Raw genomic sequence first — 21,172 nt, 5'->3', positions numbered from 1 at the left:
ATCTTTATATGTATAAAACATGCACAACACAGTAGAAAAACAGTGACAGTTTTAGACGGAAGAAGCCGGGGCGGGTCGCCAGTAATTATATTAGTTCTTTTTAGTGGCATATTATACGATATTTGCCATGAACTTTTCATTACTTTAGCTAAAGCGACTGACCTGAATCTATTTACGATAGAACGCACATTATCGAGGTCAATGTTTGTACATTAAATAAAAAGTTATCGATATAAACTCATATAAAATAATTTATAACCTAGAGCTAATACATTAAATGCGAATATAGCTCTATCTGCTAGTTACCTCATCACAGATTCGACAAAGAACGTACCTAAGTTGGAGATATAGGTATATTTATAATTTTGCATGTTGGTCGATTTTATGTATTCAGAGAAATATTACTATATACCTATTATTTTCTTTTTTTTAATTAATTCATTTTTTTATTTTTTCTCGTAGCTTTGAAATGATTACCGTGGCTGGCAGTGCAATTGAAAAAGAGTAACTATTGAGTCTATTGCCGGTTCTTCTCGGTAGAATCTACTCTCCGAACCGGTTGTAGCTTAACTTAATATATTTGTTAAATGACGGTTCAAAAGTGCTTGTAGAAAGCTACTTTAATAAAGTATGTTAAAAAATAAAGTATATTTTCTTTTTTCTGATTGATTATGACTACGTGACACGACCATGAGCTTCTCCAATCCGTACTGAAGAAGCCCATCACAGTAGTTTTAGTGGCTAGGAGTCCCTCATATTCCAGACCAAGTGAACCGGATACCTTTTGTGAAGATTTCCACTGGGAAGAAAAATAAAATAAAATGGCGCAGTTATTTTAAGATCCTGTTTAAATTTATCATACAACTAATTAATTGGAAATAGAATTAACGAAAACAAAAACTCGTCGAAAATTTCAATTATAACGACGAAATGATTTAATTGATTCTAAATTCAAATTATTTATATCGGTACTTCTCAACAGCTACGACATTTCATTGACACAGACAACCCATTATATTTCGTAGCTATTTTTTTTCTGATTCAGTTTATTTTGCTATGTAAGTATAAGTCACTGGAAGATTACAAAATTCGTTAGATTACAATCTAACGAGACAGATTGATTTTTTTTCCATTAGTTTCGAAGATTACCTTCATACAATTGAATATATAAAAATAATAATAGTATCATCTGGATTGTGTGTGATAGGCGTTGCAATTCCTCCTTGGTTTGCGTAAAAGCTAGTAACTAATACGACTCGAGCGCCACCTATACTTAAATGATACCGCTAGCACTTAATAGCTTAAAGCACTTTCGAAACTATAAGCTATCAGAAACTTCTACATTAAATAGATGAATAGTTTATGCAGTAACTTCGCGACACAAACAATTCTCTTCTCAAATTCCAAGATCTCAAACAGAATTTAAGACAATTACGGTTACATAAATCTACTTATCACGACTTTTGTAGCCTCGTTCAAATACCTTTCCTTCCGCGTGCAAAAACTCATCTACACTCACATTATAGAGGAATGAAATTGGTTCGTTTACATGTAGTCATTATATGTCCAAATTATTGAAACAATTATAAAACAAAACTATGTATTAAAATGTGCATTATTCCTGAGGGTTACACAATGTACACAACAACAAAAGCCTGTAAATTAACCACTGTTGGGCCAAGGCTTCTCTCTTTGAGGATAATGTTTGGAACATATTCCAGCACGCTGTTTCAGTGCAGTTTGGAATACTGATGTGGCAGAATTTCTATGAAATTACACACATGCATGTTACCTCACAATGTTTTCCTTCTCCGCCGAGTACGAGATGAATTATAAATACAAACTAAGCACATAAATATTCTATGGTGCTTGCCTGGGTTTGAATCCGCAATCATCAGTTAAATATACACGCGTTCTAACCACTGCTCCATCGTATAAATTGCCGTGTAAAGCCAGGTCGGATTTGGAGTATGTCATTATTTTAATATGACTTAATAATATTTTGAAGCATATAAAGTCATATTCTAAGCACAAGTTAATGTAAATGGATAGAACTAAACACAGGTAAGGATCCTCTTAATGACGAGTATTACTTTAATTCCACATTTAGCGTGTCTATCTAGGTTGCCTGGATTATCTGGATAATCTGCACTTTGCCGGTTTTAGGTACATTAGCGGTAACATACACGATCAATTCACAGTTTTAATAGCTATTAAATAAGATAATACAAAAATCTACCTAAAATTTGTACTTTATTTTATTTATTTCTATTAACATTTTCCGGTGAGAACGGAGAGTTAGCCTATATCTACCAATATTGGTGGTGCATTGGCCGTATTGGAGCTGTTAAAATTTCTGACAGCGCCAATGTGTATTGGTGTTGGTGACCAATTACTATCTGATGGAGCAGTTATTTCTGATAGCGCCAATGTGTATTGGTGACAAATTACCATTAATTTTTATTTTTCTATTTTAAATTTTAAATACCTCATCAGATTTGTATTGCTGTCATTACAATCCTTATATCTCAGACTCTAGCTATAATACTTTTTTTGTTCGTAATGTCGACGTTGATGTTATCAAGTTATTTATTTATTTTTAAAGAAAAATGATTAAAAATCTTAAATATACACACATTTAATAAATATTCCTTTATGAAATAAATTTATTACAAAGTAACTAAAAAATAGGCGTAGCTCTATCATCGTGTATCTTCATGAGCTCAGAATATATAAAACACTAAAGCCTACCTTGAAACAAACATGCATTAAATAAAGACGGCAAAGTAAGATTTTTTAGGAAATTTCGGACGAAAGAACTTGCTGTTTCGTGTAATATTTATTAATACAGTCAATATCGAGAGAAGCAGGGCTACCGGGAACTGAGGGCCGTTTCTTATTGTGCCTCATTCCATTAGGGGGAAGTGCCCATAGTCACCACGCTGGGCAAGCGGGTTGGTAGCCGCAGTGTGAGGTCGACATCTTCGACAATTTGAGAGAACGCTGATGCCCATTCTCTCATGTTTCCACTGGAAAAAAAAATAAAGCCTGCGTCAGAGCCTCGTCTGTTGATCAGCAGGGTGTACCGCTAGCAAGTGAGGTTGACTTGAGTCCTGAAGGTGTTGGCGGGGATGAGTGACGCAGAGGACCGAGCAACGTGGCGCGCTCTGGGGAAGAAGTTCAGCAGTGGACAGCAGTGGGCAGATGATGATGATGATGACAGTCAATATAGCATTTAATATAATATTTTTTTTACTTAAACAATTTTGTCACTAACGTTTTTAGTTCATCAATTTCAGCTTTTAAAAGAGCCGTTAAAAACTATGCCTAAACAATAATTTAGACGACTTTAATTAATTACCTTTGTATAATATTTATTATGTAATTTTATGTATTTTTATATCATTTTATTATCTTATGTATGTATTACTGTATAATAGAGATATATATTATTTATACATAATATTTATATATGTAGCAGTATTAGTGTGTAAATATTTGTATGTAAATATATAACTGCACCGCCTACGCTGATGGTTTTGAAATCTCCCTCTGATTGGGTTGTCTGGAAGAGATGGCTAATAAGCCATAAGACCGCCCGTTGTACAACAGTCAATCTACGTCTTTTTTTAAATTCAATTTTTGTATTTTATCAATTTTGTGTTACTTTCTTTTTTTGGTTTTTTTTTTTGTGGTGTGCAATTAAGTATAATTCATTCAATTGTTAACATTAAATTAAAGTTTCTTGTTATTGATTAACCTTTCGAATAAAATTAACACGTGCACATACGATTATCTACAGTTATATATGACTACAGATTCGACTACGTGGGAAGATATTATGAGCCGCAGTTTCAGAGGGCCGAGGACGAGGGGTGAGGGGGCGGTGTGACTTTTTGATTAATGATATCTGTTAATCACAACTAATGTGTTGGGCGTACTTTATAATAAACAAAAACTCTATAATAATTACTGTAATCTATATTAATATTTGAGGACAGTATTGTTGTGTTTCAGTTTAAAGGTTGATTGAGTCATTGTAAGTACAAGCACAAGGGGCATAACATTATACAATTAACAATGAATCAATAGAAAGATTTTTTTACTTCAGAACGAATCACTTATTGCGTTGGCAATAGAGAACCGCACTTTCGATTAACATGAAAAATAAAAGCTTGTCGCAAATATTAAAAAAAGAACACTATTATATTTAACTATAATGACTATAAATTATATACGGTTTTTTGTATAATATGTTTTTGTCTATATTAGTGTGTTAATAAACGCATGTATGTATATGTTTGTGTATGTGAAGATTATTGCATGCGCTCGAATGAAATTTAATAATAATTATAATTGTTAAATAATTGTAGCCATATTTAGGCCGATAACATTAAAATTATACTTTAAGAACATACATAATTTATTGTATATAATTTAATATTCTATGTAAATAAAATAACAATAAATAACAAGCATACATGTTCTCGATGCAATCATTATTCAACCGAGTGATAAATTAAAACTAGTTCATTGTTCCACCCACTAATTACCTATTAAAATAATACCTATGGTTAATTGTAAATTAACCTTCAATACAAATATATGTCAGGAAACTTAGCTTTATTATACCCGATGCTGCTACGGATAGTTAATAGTTAATAAAAACGTAATCCCTTAGTTACCATCACTTAGATGCCTCCCCAAATAATCGGATACAAGATTCACATAATTTTATTAGCGCCAGCCTATCTTTCCCGAGGATATTACACTCGAGTTATTTATTTGAACGTCTTATGTTACCTTCATGAGGACTAATGTTCATGAATTATGTAATGGAAGTATTTCGTGATCCCTCTACTGAACCAAGAATTCGCCATTCGCGTAAAGTGCATTCGTACTAAAATATGGGCATACTTTAAGTTGTAATGTTTGAAAGTCCCCGAATATAAAACGGCAAGATTTAAAATACAAAAAATAAAACTCAAATAAACAATTATTCCTCTCACTATTAGTTTGCATCACACGGGTGATTTCATAAGTGCAAGATTAATATTGGATCGCGGACTTGCATATAGGCCATGTGATGGTAAGTGGTTACCACCGCTCATAGACAATGGCGCTGTAAGAAATATTAACTATTCCTTACACCGCCAATGTGCTACCAACCTTGGGAACTAAGATGTTGTTGGATGTTTTTGATGTGTGGATTCAACACTTCAAACTGGAACAACATTACTTAGTTGTTTGGCGGTAGAATATCTGATAAGTGGGTTGAGGATTCAACAGTGTTTGTAAAAGCCTACTTGAATAAAGTATATTTTGATTTTGACTTTTTTTTATTTCGTTCGAAGGATAAGTGTATCTGAAACAAATCGTCTTGGTTCCAAGGTTGGTCGTGCATTTGCGAGTGCGTTTCGTTGGCAATGAATTTTTTAAGCCATATCCCATTTGGATAATTCATTGGATGTTGGTATCAAATGGTCATGTTTGACAAATTTTCAGTCAGGAAGTTTTCAACAAGTCCTGGAGTTTCAGAAAAGCGAATTCACTGGAAATTCGATGTCTTGTACACAAAAACTTTCGGGCCACAAAGGGGCAGCCGCGAACTAGTCTCATCAATCAATCAGATTGTTACGTTGAAATTTGTTCGCGTACAGAAATACAGTTTGGACACAATTTCGTTGCTAATATGTTTGTTTTGTAGTTAGAGAATTATCAGATACTAGTAGGCGCCCGCAGCTTCTCTCGCATTTTATGGTATTGGTTATTTTGTGGCATGTTTTAGGCAAAATTTAGCCCATGTCCTTCCATGGTGTTCAAATTTGCTTCATAACAAATTTTATCAAATTCGGTTGAGCTATTGGTTAATGAAAGGGCATCAGACGGACAGAGCTACTTTGACATTTATAATATAAATATAGAAGTATAGATTTATAGGTGAATTCAGAATAAATTTAAAATATTGCCCTTTGTCCATCAGTGGACAACTTCCAGTTGAGATGATGATGAAAATAAAACAATTATGTTTTCATTTACAAAAACTTTACTTACACTTACATAAAATTTATTTAATTAGTCTCTAAGAGCTACTAAACCAATTAGTTGGACCCACTGATTTGTATAAGAAAAATATGATTTATTTTTGTCTGTCCGTATTTTAATCTAACAGTGTTGTACCGGGTAGCAATTTTCCAAACTTTTGGCAATTTAGAACACGTATAGCATTGCAAAATCTAGAGCACACTTGTGTAATATCTGTTCATATTAGTTAGACATGATGTTATTATAGGTTACATTCTACCGAAACCAACTCGAACTTACGCCTTCGAGGTAGAAACTTGAACGCGACCGACCGCGCTAAGTTTCTGTACACGTGTTCCAAGAACAGATGAAGTAATATTACGAAGATCGCACTTTCTAGTTACAAACATGAGCACGTTATCCCAAATTATGTTAGAAAATAATTCCTCCCACAAATCCACATTGGAAAAACGTAGTGAACTATGTTCCAAAACTTCTCGTCAACGAGCCTCAGTCTAACCGTGGGAAATTTACAGGTTGTTGTATTTGTTGTTAAAAATAATTCCATTTGTTACCCTTCCGCGTCTTAATTTTTTTAATATAAAATTGTTTGAAGGACTGGCAAATGGATGATGATTAGCGGACAGCATCCACAGGTGCTGTAAGAAAATTTAGTCATTTCATCACACTAAAACCCCACCAAATTTGGAAGCTGAGATGATATGTCACTTGTGACTTCAGTTGCACTGGCACCGTCACCCTTTAACCTGAAATCAAATCAAATCAAAATAAACTTTATTCAAGTAGGCTTTTACAAGCACTTTTGAATCGTCATTTTTCAATTAAGTGAAGCTACCACCAGTTCGGAAAGTAGATTCTACCGAGAAGAACCGGCAAGAAACTCAGTAGTTACTCTTTTTTAACATTTAAAAATACGAAGTCATGTTAGTTAAATACAATTATTTAAATTAATATATCCTGCGTGGAAGTCAACTGGTATTAGCTCCACGCTTTTTTATCATCTATAAAATCTTCTATTGAATAATATGCTTTTTCATCCAATGTATTTTTAACAAACGATTTGAATTTACTAAACGGCAAAGTTAAAAATGTCTGCGGAATTTTATTATAGAAGCGAATACCCTGCTCCAAGAAGGACATATTGACTTTGCGGAGTCGGAAACTTGGCGTTATAAGCTTATCCTTACTCCTAGTGCACATACAATGATTATCACTGATTTTATCAAAGTTAACACAATAATACTATGGTATTGTTGTTTGGCTGTTAAACATTTTATCAGTGGATCTAGATGGACTTGCAGAAAGAACTGCCAAGTAAACTTAAAAACTCAACTGACAATCATGAAATATAACATAAATGGAGTCAGGAGTGCAGATGATAAAAATGGTACTAAACATTAGATTTATATTCCTAGCCAAAAGCCAATTGTCAAGTCTTCTGTTTAACAAAAAACCTTCCAGCATAACTTAATATTTTAAATCTTCACTAATTACCTAAGCTAGCTCACGCTTATATAATTAAAAATTAGTTCGTAACTAGATTGAACTTGATGAGGCCTTCAGACTGGTATTCATTCCAAAGAGACCCAATATTTACGTATGCTCTACGATTGATTATATAGATAGAGATAGAGTAACTCATTGTTTATATATATATACAAGGCAAGCACCACTAAATATTTATGTCTTTAATTTGTGTTTATAATTCATCTCGTCCTCAATGGTGAAGGAAATCATCGTGATGAAACTTGCACGTGTCTATTTTCACAGAAATTCTGCCACATGTGTATTCCACCAATCCGCGTTGGAACAGCGGCTTGAAACAGCGGACCTATATATTCCGTTATGGAATATACTCCAAAAACCTTCTTCTCAAATGGATAGTAGGTCTTAGCCCAGCAGTGAGAAATTTACTGGCTGTTGATGAAATCTGATGCATAGTTTTAGTTCTGTAATTAGAATGTATCTTACGAAAGATATAATTTCTTATTTTCATTTAAAATAATCAAACTTATGGATTACTAAAAGTGTATTCTTATCTCGAGCGACACTGGCAATAAAATCATTCATTCAATCAGAGCAAAAATGTTTTAAATTTGGAACTTTGTTATTTTTACGTTGATAACGATGAGTTTGTGTTATGTAATCGGTTTGAGAACAAACCGTATCATAGATCCATAATCCAAAATTGAAAAGTATTGAATAGTTTGCCAGTTCTTCTAAGTACAAAACAATTTAATAAACTATATAGGTATTAACATTTCTGACGGCGTAAATATTATTTACGATGACTTCTACGTAAGTAATTTTTCAAAAAATCTCCCTAAAATAAGAAGAGGCTTTAGCCCAGCTTATACTTTTCATTTACATATTTATATTCAATCAAAATAAAAAAGCAAATTTGCAATTCATTATTCCAACTTCGATTGATTACCATTGTAATCAATTTATTGTATTTTAAATTCATTTTTAAAATAAAAATTACCTACAGTTTAATACATTAGATAATATAATGTAAATGTTACTCAGAGCGAATATATATACATATAATAAAATTGGAGTAATATTAAATTAGCAATATTTAATTTGTAATATTAAAATAGCCCTTTTTACTCAAATGTATATACACGGTACTTATACTAAAATAACATTTTTTACAATTTTGATCTGTCCGTCTGTTTGTTCCGGCTGCACCGATTTTGACGGGACTTTCACTGACAGATAATTGATATAATAAGGAGTAACTTAGGTTACAATCTTTTTTTTATTAAATTTTAATGCGCAAAAAGTGAACACAGCTAGTATTTAATAAAGACACAGGACACAAAGTTCGCGCAAATAAATAATTTTGCATAAACTAGTTTTTGGACTTAATCTCGGGTTGACGAGTTTCTGATGGCAAACTGTTTATTTATTGGTTTTAAAGTGGTTCGTAACTCATAGCAGTGATGCTGTAAATTCAGAAGCTAATTTCGCTAAATTATTATTAACGAGTTTCACTTGTTGACGTAGACTTTAGTTACGAAGCTTTATGACAAATAGATCTTCAAATAGTATATTACGACGAAGGTTTCTTAATATTTTTTAAAGTGGAAAGTTAACAGATGACGATGGATGAATTGTATGGAAGACGATATAATTAGAAAGAGTAATGATTAGAATGTTAATTGTGAGATTACGTCAGATATTATGGAAAAAGATGATACGCTGCGCCGACCACGAGTAAAATTGGGATAAGGGCAGAAGGATGCTGAATAAGTTAGCAGACTTTATATATTCCACTGGTTAAGGCCTTCTCATTCTCTGAGGTGTAGGTTTGGAAGTATCTTCTTATTGAAGAGAGCAATTGAACAATAGTACCCTTATCCAAGTAGGTTACAGTTCGGAACATATATACCATCTTAAGATATCTCATATACAATATATAACAGACACTAAATCGATATTATAAATTTAATTACAAATCCAATATACTATGTACAGTATAACTACAGCCACAAGGGAAGTAACATCTTAATTCTTAATTGATGGCATCAGTTATATGAGGAATGATGAATATTTCTAACAGTACAAATATCTATAGCCAGTGGTGAGCACTTAACGTCTGATCGCGGATTTGTTAGTCAACCTACATAACCTAAGACAAATATATACAAGCATCCAATAAGACTACCTACACATATATTAAATTAGTTGAGAGAAAACTTCGTGAGGGAACCTGCATATATCCAGTAAAAAGAGGACTATATACATATATCACACCAATAAGAAACAGGACAGGCTCTAATATTTTGAATTACACTGACTAATTTTAATGAAAATAAAAAAAAAATTAGAACATTTTCGTGAAAAACAAATCAAGAAATGACCTCTGACCCGAAACAATAAGCCAGACCTTGAGGTCTTGCAAGCGACCTCAAAAAATAGCTACTAAATAACCGAGGCACCAATATTCTAGCATTAAATATACTTTTAACAAAATACGAAAAATACATCTTTTAAGTAATACAAGTAAAAAGGTTTTTTACAGCGTATTTTAAAATTTTAGCTCTATTTTTAGGTAAACTATATTTTTCATAAGCATTTAACAACAGCAGTAGTTATTATATAATAAATGTTTAGTACGAAGCTACCCAAAATACGCCGCATAAATGCGCTTGAAAGAATTTTAGTTTGCATTTCTGTAATTACAAAACCCTGTTCCATAATACATTAATAAAAGGCACACTTTGAAGTTTTATACCGTTCGATATGACCACAGAGACATTTTATATCCTTAAGACATCGCTACGATATTGGTGACTCTTTAATAGCATTCAGAAAAATATGCAACATATACATATAACAAAATTGGAGTGTCTGTTTGTAGTATTAAAATAGCCCTATTTTACTAAATGCATATGTAAAATAACATTTTTTACATTTTTGTCTGTTTATTTGTCTGTTTGTTCCGGATTATCTCTGGAACGGCTGGACCGATTTTGACGGGAATTCACTGGCAGATAACTGATTTAAAAAGGAGTAACGTAGGCTACAATAATTTATTTTTTGTTAATTTCAAATGCGTATAAGGTCACGGGCACAGTTCCACTATATACTACAACTACTTAAAAATAAAAGACGTGATTTTTATTAAAAAGCTATATAAAACTGTCAAATAAAACACATCTGAGGCAAATGAGCTAAAAGCTCTGTTTAGTATAGTCTAGTGACTGTAATTGACCGGGAACCTTAAAATTAGTAGACTAGGGGTAAAAAAGGTTCGTCACCTTAGGTCTATTTTCGTATGCTCAGTATGAGCGAATATCTGCTTTACCGTTTGAGAATGACATATTGCGCCACAATGATTTGATGTTTAGATTTCAAAGGTACTAAGAGCTTAAGACTTGATAAAGGAATTAATTTGAAAACTGACGAAGGTTTTCTTACTCTGACTGTATATAGCACAACACAAGTATTCATCATTATTCAATAATATTATTCATCAGTGAACAGAAATAAAACAAAAATAATTACATTGCATCGATCAGACATCGTTTCGACATTAAAAAAAATTACCTACATGACCATTGCGGATAATTATACGTAGAGTACATAAAAACAGCTTATAAACATATTTAAATACCTTATTAAAATATAAAATATATATAAATATAAATATGAGACAACATCACATACATTACTCTGATTTCAATGTAAGTAGCTGAAGCACTTGTGTTATGAAAATCAGAAGTAACGACGGTACCACAAACACCCAGATCCAAGACAACATAGAAAACTTATGGTGATCTACATCGACTCGGCCGGGAATCGAACCCGGGACCTCAGAGTGGCGTACCCATGAAACCCGGTGTACACACCACTCGACCATGGAGGTCGTCAAATTAAATTCACTCTGTATTTAGAACATAGAATTGTTCACAGACGAAGAAGTAAAAGTGTGCGTCTTGTTCTTAGTGTGCGTGAGGTGACTAATGCATGAAAGCCGACGGCAAAAGTAAGGCAAAGTAACAGCCTGTATACTTCCCATTGCTGGGATAAGGCCTCCTCTTCCATTAAGGAGAGGGTTTGGAACATATTTCACCACGCTGTTCCAATGCGGATTGGTGGAATGCACATGTGGCAGAATTGCGATGAAATTAGACACATTCAGATTTAGTCACGATATTTTCCTTCACTGCCGAGCACGAGATGAATTATAAACACAAATTAAGCACATATATATAGATATATAGCGGTGCTTGCTTGGGTTTGAACCCGCAATCATCGGTTAAGATGCGCGCTTTCTAACCACTGGGCCATCTCAGCAACAGATAAAATAAAATTTAAATGATTGAATTATACTTTAGAAAGATATGTCATTACAGGATCATTTAAATTTAAAACTACCACCGGGTCGGAATATAGATTCTACAACAACATCACGGAAAGTTAATAAAAATACAACTAAATTTATTGCCTACAAGTCTACCGATTCTTAGTATATCCATTGATTCATCATCATCATCCTCCTGCCCTTATCCCAATTTATTTTGGGGTCGGTGCAGCATGTCTTCTTCCATTCTTCTATCTCATCGTCGTATTCTCACAAGCAACATTATTTCCAGCCACATCATCTTTTACATAATCCATCCATAGTTTCTCTGGTCCATTTATACACATAAGCATAACACAACAACAACAACAACAACAACAGCCTGTAAATTCCCACTGCTGGGTTGAAGGCCTCCTCTCCCTCTGAGGAGAAGGTTTCGAACATATTCCACCACGCTATTCCAATGCGGGTTGGTGGAATACACATGTGCCAGAATTTCTATGAAATTTGTCACATGCAGGTTTCCTCACGATGTTTTCCTTCACCGCTGAGCACAAGATGAATTATAAAGACAAATTAAGCACATGAATCAGCAGTGCTTGCCTGGGTTTGAACCCGCAATCATCGGTTAAGACCCACGCGTTCTAACCACTGGGCCATCTCGACTCCAGCATAACATAAAGCATAACACACACAACGTCATTTATAATTTATTTAATTTCAAATAACTCTTCATGTTACCAATTATGTATTTAAATTATATTTTCTATCATGTCTAACGAAGTTTTATTTAAAAAACTGATGAATATTGAATAAAAAGTACTTAATAAGCGAGACTTTAATCCTTGTAAATATTCACTGTAAATTCAGCTTACATTGCTTTAATGCTCAATATAATATAACGTTGATTAAGTTTATTATCTGATTAATTTAATCTGTGGCTTTTCCATGTATGTGTAATCTAGAACGTACATATATACTATTTTTAATTTAACACTTGCAACAACAACATGCACAGCCTGCAAATTTCCCACTGCTGGGCTAAGGCCTCCTCCCCATTTGAGGAAAAGGTTGGGAGTATATTCCACCAATGGTGATTTAAACATGCAGGTTTCCTCACGATGTTTTCCTTCATTGCCGAGCACGAGATTATAAGCACAAATTAAGCTCAACATGAAAATTCAGTGTTGCTTGTCTGGACTTGAACCCGCAATCATCGGTTACACGTTCACTGAGCCATCTCAGTTCGATTGAATTGAACTTATACATAAACTCGTGTCGGGAAGTTCAGAATATAAAACAGGAAGCCTTCCAGACAACCGTGAAGTAGATAAAAAACAATGTACAATTTAAAGAAAATTTATTTATCGAATAGAACTTTTATACCTGTGAATCTGTTAATGTTGTTTTATTATGTGGTATTAAATAAATAAACTATACTACAGTTAGTATATCAATTTTATACGCATACGTCTCTTACATATACACAGGTCTTTTTATTATCTTACCCCAACAAAGGACTAGTCTGATATCGATTATTATCAACCTTTATTGTCTAAGTTGAGGCGAGACGGCCCAGTGGTTAGACCGCGTGCATCTTAACCGATGATTGCGGGTTGAAACCCAGGCAAGCACCTCTGAATATTCGTGCTTAATTTGTGTTCATAATTCATCTCGTGCTCGGGATGAAGGAAAATATCGTGAGGAACCATGCATGCCACGTATCTATTCCATCAACCCGCATTGCAACATCGTGTAAAAGTTCCAAACTTTCTCCTCAAAGGAGGCCTAAGCCCAGAAATGGATAATTTACAGACTGTTGTTATTGTTGTTGTTTTTGTTGTTGTCCAAGTGTAAAAAGAATAAGTTCGATCTTCACATCTAAGTTGTTGTGACGCACAGACATACATTTACGTAATTACTAGCGATGGGCCGAAATTGTTTCACGTTCGGTTTAACCGAATTTCGGCTCGACGAACTTCGGTGATGTGTCGTGGGACATACAGTTGGAAGTTGCTTTCGCTTTATTATTTATAATATATTAAATGTAATAAATAACAAAACTTTGAGAATAATTACATGACGAAAATTAAAATGGTATTGAAATCCCGTATATAACAGAAAGAGACAAATAAGAGGAAAAGAGAGGAAAATATACTTTGGACGGGGGCCGGTTACGTAAAAAAATCTTTCTAAAAATATATCTGAAATAATACCTATATACTCAAGGTAAAATATACTTTAATTGGTACGCGATAAAAACTTAATTAATTTGTTCCTCTTAATTCACCAGTGCTTTTGCTTAGTCCAATATGCATAAAAAGACATATAAGCAATCTATACATATAATAAAATTGTTGTGTCTGTTTGTAATATAGAAATTTCCGCCTTTTACTAAATGCATATATTTGTGTATACACGCTACATATGCCAAAATAACATTTCTTTAGATTTATGTCTGCCTGTCTATCTGGTCATTTCGTCATTCTCTGGAACGACTGGACCGTTTTTGACAGGACTTTCACTAGCAAGATAGCTGATGATATAAGGAGTAACTTAGACTACAGAAACACCGATTTTTGTCAAATTATTTTATTTTGGCATAATATGTACCATACGAAGTCGCGGGCACAGGTAGTATGAAATAAAATTACAATGCTTTAACAAGTGAATGTCACAACTAATTCGGTTTATCACAAATAATATTTTTTAAAGTGATATATAGTAACTTCACGAAAATTTTCAATAAATACCTTATACATAAACAAAGGCTTATAATTTGATTACACATAGAGAGTAATAAGTTGATTAGAAGGGTACTTGATGTTATCCCCTGCAGACAATCTAATGTATAACAGATTACCAAAGTTAGCCAGGCAAGCGTCGCAATATCGAGACCACGTAATAGATATTTCGTCGCATATATCCATATTGCTAAGCTATTATTTGTCGGGGTTGATTTTATATAAAGAAACAATTTTCGGCTAGTAACGTTATTGCCTCCAATGGTGACAAGAGGGCTGGTTTATTTTTGCCTAGAAAATCGAAATTGCGATTCAACAGGGCTATTCAAATCCTGCTAGCATTCTTGTCAGTTTTCCACGCGGTTAAGATTTATATAGTAACTATTTTTAATTAATATTTGTATGTATTTACGCATTTAATTTTGTTAATTCTTATGTTAATACAGTAAAAAAAAAATGGAATTTTGGGTAAGAGGTCACCACTGTCCATAAACACCATCGTTGTATCATTAACTATTCCTCCACCAACCTTGGGAGCTAAGGTGATATAAAGTAAAAAAAGGTAATAGCCTGTAAATTTCCCACTGCTGGGCTAATGGCCTCCTCTCCCATTAAGGAGAGGGTTTTGGAACATATTCCACCACGCTGTTCCAATGCGGGTTGGTGGAATGCACATGTGGCAGAATTTCAATGAAATTAGACACATGCAGGTTTCCTCACGATGTTTTCCTTCACCGCCGAGCTCGAGATGAATTATAAAGACAAATTAAGCACATGAATCAGCGGTGCTTGCCTAGGTTTGAACCCGCAATCATCGGTTAAGATGCACGCATTCTAACCACTGGGCCATCTCGACTCTCTAGGATGAGACTCTGAAGGTGATATATGATTTATATATTAATTTTTTATAAGTATAAATAATATCTACACACATAAAAATTGGATTTTCTGTTTGTGATATTAAAATAAAATATTTTTTCTAAAAAGTAACACCGACTTCAAAGTGATCACAAAAAGTAATAAAATAATTTGAAAAATATTTTATTTACTCTTTTTTGTGTTATTTTCTCAAAATAGAAATTAAAAGTCCTTATGTAACAAATCGTAATTTGTTAATTTTTCAAACTATTAGTTATAGTATATTAACTATAAGTTTGCAGTTTTTTTATTCATATTCTTCTGGAGCATAATATTAGGTTGGGGAAAAAGTCTTTTCGCATATAGTATGTATGAACTTGTAATAAAATCTCTTTGGCTATACCATTTGTATCTGGCTGGTTTTGGTATCATTAAAAAGTATTAATTTTAAAGAAGGCACTTCCAAATTCAGTGTCACAAAATTAGGAATTTGTGTGATTTTCATTTGTTTTTGTTGTTGTTAAAATGAGTGAATCTAAAGAAGAAATTCGATACATTTTAAAATTTTCCTATAAAAAAGGTAAAAATGCAACTCAAGCCGCGAAAAAAATTTGTGATGTTTATGGACCTAATGCAGTATCAGTGAGAGTAGCGCAAGTTTGGTTTAAGCGTTTTCAAGCCGGAAATTTTGATATCAAAGATGCATCTCGCTCTGGTCGCCCTGTTACGGACAAAATTGATGCCATTTTTGAAAAAGTGGAGCAAGATCGGCATATCAGTAGTTACGATGTAGCTGAAGAACTGGCAATTGACCACAAAACGGTTTTGACTCATTTGTATAAAGCTGGGTACACAAAAAAGCTCGATATATGGGTGCCTCATGAACTCACTGAAAGAAACCTAATGAACCGTGTACTCATTTGTGATTCTTTATTACGACGTAATGAAACCGAACCATTTTTGAAGAAGCTGATAACTGGTGATGAAAAGTGGATTACATACGACAAGAACGTGCGAAAAAGATCGTGGTCAAAAGCCGGTCAAGCTTCACAGACTGTGGAAAAACCCGGATTAACTCGCAACAAGGTAATGCTGTGTGTATGGTGGGATTGGAAGGGCATCATTCATTATGAGCTGTTACCGCCCGGCAGGACCATCGATTCAGAACTGTGTTGCGAACAATTGATGAGATTGGAGCAAGAAATTGAGAGAAAGCGGCCAGAATTGATCAACAGAAGGGGTGTGGTTTTTCACCATGACAACGCTAGACCTCACACATCTTTAGCCACTCAACAAAAATTAGAGTTTGGCTGGGAGGTATTAATGCATCCGCCGTATAGTCCTGACCTTGCACCTTCAGATTTTCATCTGTTTCGGTCGCTGCAGAATTCCTTAGGCAGTGTCAGGTTAACATCACGAGAAGACTGCCAAAACCACTTGTCGCAGTTTTTCGATCAGAAGCCCCAAAATTTTTACAGCAATGGGATCATGTCACTACCAACAAGATGGCAAAAAGTTATGGAATAAAATGGCACCTACATACTTTAGTCAAATGTAAATAAACTATAAAAAAAAACTTTTTGAATTTTCATATTAAATACGAAGAAACTTTTTCCCCAACCTATTATACCAAACAATAACATAACAAAAGAAATGTTTAGTGAACCTCTACTTCTCTTCATAAAAGCTACAAAGAGGAGTATGAATCCATATATTAATGTTGAAAGACCTATTTCCTAACTTCTAGTAATTGAGGACTTACTTCTTCCATCATCAGCTCAGCAGTATAACATTATGATTGCCAGAAGCAAATGCCAATATAACTTCAGGAAATATGTAAAACACGGTACATGTGCCTATAAAAATTGGGGGTTTTCTCGATTCGAAGCGTTTGTTTAATAGATAGATTGATTCAATATGTGTATAATAAATGCACAATGTAGTAGAGAATGACTAAAAAACTTAGAACATTGACATTCATGACACAAGACATTCTACAGTATATTTAATACCAGCATTGCAACCGAGCGAATCCGGGGCGGGTCGCTAATATATAATTTATGTACACGACGCCAACATTTACTTGAAATTATAAATCATTTTTCTTGTTAATATTGAATATTGTCAAAGCGAAATTTGGATCCTCTTTATTTTAATACAACATATATGTTAAGCAATCTTTACAAGCATTTCATTCTTCAAAGCTTCGAAGTAATTATTATTTAATATTCAAATTATTTCACATGTATAAAGCAGCTTGTACATTTTCATAAAATGTAATTTGCCTAATTTCAAAACTAAATTGAAACGCTTAAATTCTAAACAAGCCATGCTAATGCTCTTATCAAATACTTGTCAACTGTGAAATTGAAAATTGCAAAATATAATAATAATAATAAAACGGCATTTACCTGGTTTCAAAGGCTGCGGATTGTGAGGTGAAAGTTCGAGTATTGGAGACAGTCAACGTCAGCTTTTTCTTATGATATGCTAGCAACCCGCCCCGCACATATGACAGCACAGTAGAAACTTCTAAAATTATTAGTGTTTCCTTAATCATTTTTTCATGTATTATATATAAAAACCTTCTTGTCGAATCACTCTATCTATTATAAAAAAAAACCACATCAAAATCCGTTGCGTAGTTTTAAAGATTGAAGGATACATAGGGACAGACAACGACTTTGGTTTATAAATCATATCTAGGGATAACTAATAAGTTAAGCACAGTCTACATTTAAAATATAATAACATTATATGATATATGTTATTTATATGATGTTATTATATTAAAATATAATAACATCATATAAATAAGATATAAATGAATAAAATGGCCCCAATTAGGAAAGGCTGATGTCATTAGCGATGGTATATTTGGAGCCGGTGTCAGCCACGGTGCCCTTGCCCCAACAATCAAAAGAAAGAAGCGATACGAGCCCCTTGATTGATCCAGTATATTATTGTGTAAAAGGTAATTTGTAAAAAACATATTTGTTAAAGTATTCTCGTATTGTTTTTTGATAGATATACTGTAGGGTTTCATTGGCTGACACCGACTCCAAATATAACAATAATTATAACTACATGATATAATCGTTAATCGACTTTTAAGTAGTCTAATATTTTTCATTTCATTTAACTTAGGAAGACTCTAAAAAATATGTTGAATACGCAATTATTTTTATTACTTTTTCGTGCATATTCATTTGTTTTAAAATAGTGTTTTGTTTGAAGTCGGTTTTTCTTTTTGTTAAAATTTTATTTATTTTTTGATTTTAAGTGAAGCTGATGTTGACTAACTAATTTTTTTTAATATGGATAGATTGCGAATAAAGCAAAAATAGACTTTCGAAAATGCGGATTTAATACGTCACGCGGCGTGAACTACAAGGATCCCTCGAAAGAGCTGTAATCGAACTCAGCAAAAAAACTTTGAAAAAGACCAACTATATTTCGTACATCATATGACATCACATCACATACACAAAATTTGATTAAAGATAGTAAGAAATTCTGCCCCATATCGCACCCTAACTGCGAGCCGTATAGGAGTTCCATCACTACATAATATAAAACAAAGTCGCTTTCTCTGTCCCTATATCTTTAAATCTACGCAACGGATTTTGATGCGGTTTTTTTTAAAAGATAGTGTGATTCAAGGGGAAGGTTTGTGTATATAATACATGAACAATATTGCAAAGAAACACTGATAATTTTAGAAGTTTGCGATGTGATGTCGTATATAAACAAATTCTGTAGTATATTTAGTATAAGTATTGCACCCGTGCGAAGCCGGGGTGGGTAGCTAGTTGATTATAATATTCGACTATGATAATTACATAAACATAACCACATTACGGAAGGTGACTCAAATATCCAAATAACCTATAAATAAAAGATTCGACCGAGTATCGCTAACGTGCTCCTCAGAATTGTTCCGTTCCCTTCCGTTCCGTCACTTTGTCATGGATCCTGTGCTCAGAACCTTACCAAACTTTCACCAAATTACCCTTGAAGTATATATTTTATAATAAAAAAAGAATTATCAAAATTGGTTAACGTGATTTTCAGTTATTCACCTATTTGTCGCGCATATACATAACGCAAATTTAATTGATAACCTCCTCCTTTTGGAAGTCGGTTGAAAAAATAAAGCGAATTCTACGCAGGTAACATCATGCGCTCAACTATTAACTACCTTTATGGAAAAAATATGGAGTTCGACCCACTACGCTGTTGCACTTTTATTTATCATTCTTTATAACATTCTGTAGAATTTGTATAGTTATGTTCTTAGTTCCATTTTTAAAAATAACATTAACTGTATATCTTTTTAGTTTATGTCAAAGAAATCAGATTTCGAAATCGAATTTCGAATTTCGTAAATAAAAAAAGACGAATATACGCAGGCGATACTAGTTTCAATTAAAAACCGTACACAGTCACAGTAACCGTGTTATACGTACGAGAGCATACAAAAATATTAGACAGTTCTATTGTGATTATAATTTTATTTTCCAACTATCGACCCGCCCCCGCTTCACACGAGTGCAATGCTAATACTAAATATACAACAGAATTTGTTTATTTACGACATCGCTTAGAAACTTCTAAAATTATCAGTTTCCTTACTATATTGTTCATGTATTATATATTAAAATCATCCTCTCGAATCATTCTATCTATTAAAAGAAACCGCATAAAAATCCGTTAAATTTTAAAGATCTAAGCATACATAGAACAGACAGTGGTAAGCGACTTTGTTTTATACTATGTTATAATGATTCTATCGTGGCAGTGGAACTAAAAAGGTTCCAAACCCAAGCCCCGATAGTATTTACACGTATTAGTATTCGAGATGGTCCAGTGGTTAGTACGCGCCTCTTTATCCCGACTCAGGAACTCGTGCTCTTCGGTTAAGGAAAACATTGTGAGAAAATATGCATGTATTTCAATGAGCTCCATGCTATGCCACCAAACCACATTACAGCGGGTTGGTAGAATAACCCCATAATCTTCTAGAGAGCAGAAGAGACCTTAAACCCAGTGAAACGTTAACAAGCTGTTACTTTTTTAAATCTGTAATTATAAAAAAAAATCTGTGTATGTTATGTAAAAATACATACTGCATTTGAAATATTATAGAGCGAGGTAGGGGCAATGAACTAAATATCGGATATTCAACTTATCCGAATATAATATAAATAGAAATTTTAATAAGAAAATCTAGATTTTAATCAAAAGTTCTTACAAAGAGCCTCACAAAAAATATATTATTTATAAAATAAAATGTTTACTTGAAATTTTTTTTTAATCTCAAAAAATATTGATTGTGTCAGACGACGGTGGTTTTACTTCAATAAAATTTTCATTACAGCGTTCACTCCTACGACAGCGTGAAATTAAATCGTTATTGGATCGCCGACCTTAGACTAGTACTTCAGATGCGAGAATCTTAAGCCTTTACGTAAAATATATATCGTTTCAATACAATTAAACGTAATTAATACACGTAATATTCTGTAGTTACATTTTAATGTATGAAATTTATGAATATTATAATATTAAAATATTTAGTGCTACGATTTTGTATTTACTACATATTATGAATTGTATTGCATCATTATATGTATTGTTACTAGCTGCCCGTCCCAGCTTCGCAAGAGTAGACATTAGGTTATTTTTATACTTTTAACTTTTATTCACA

The 21,172-nt window shown here is 33.2% G+C and overlaps 1 protein-coding gene across 1 annotated transcript in view; it reads right to left on the bottom strand.

The window, feature by feature from the left end:
- The window catches only part of LOC124532747 (uncoordinated protein 58-like), a 485,187-nt gene that overhangs the window by 198,169 nt on the left and 265,846 nt on the right, over positions 1-21,172 (bottom strand). The window lies entirely within an intron of this gene.

Source organism: Vanessa cardui, chromosome 10 (genome assembly GCF_905220365.1).
Source record: "Vanessa cardui chromosome 10, ilVanCard2.1, whole genome shotgun sequence".
Lineage (NCBI taxonomy): Eukaryota > Metazoa > Arthropoda > Insecta > Lepidoptera > Nymphalidae > Vanessa > Vanessa cardui.
The sequence above is the reverse complement of the archived record's forward strand: the minus strand, read 5'-3'. Positions and strand labels throughout refer to the sequence as shown.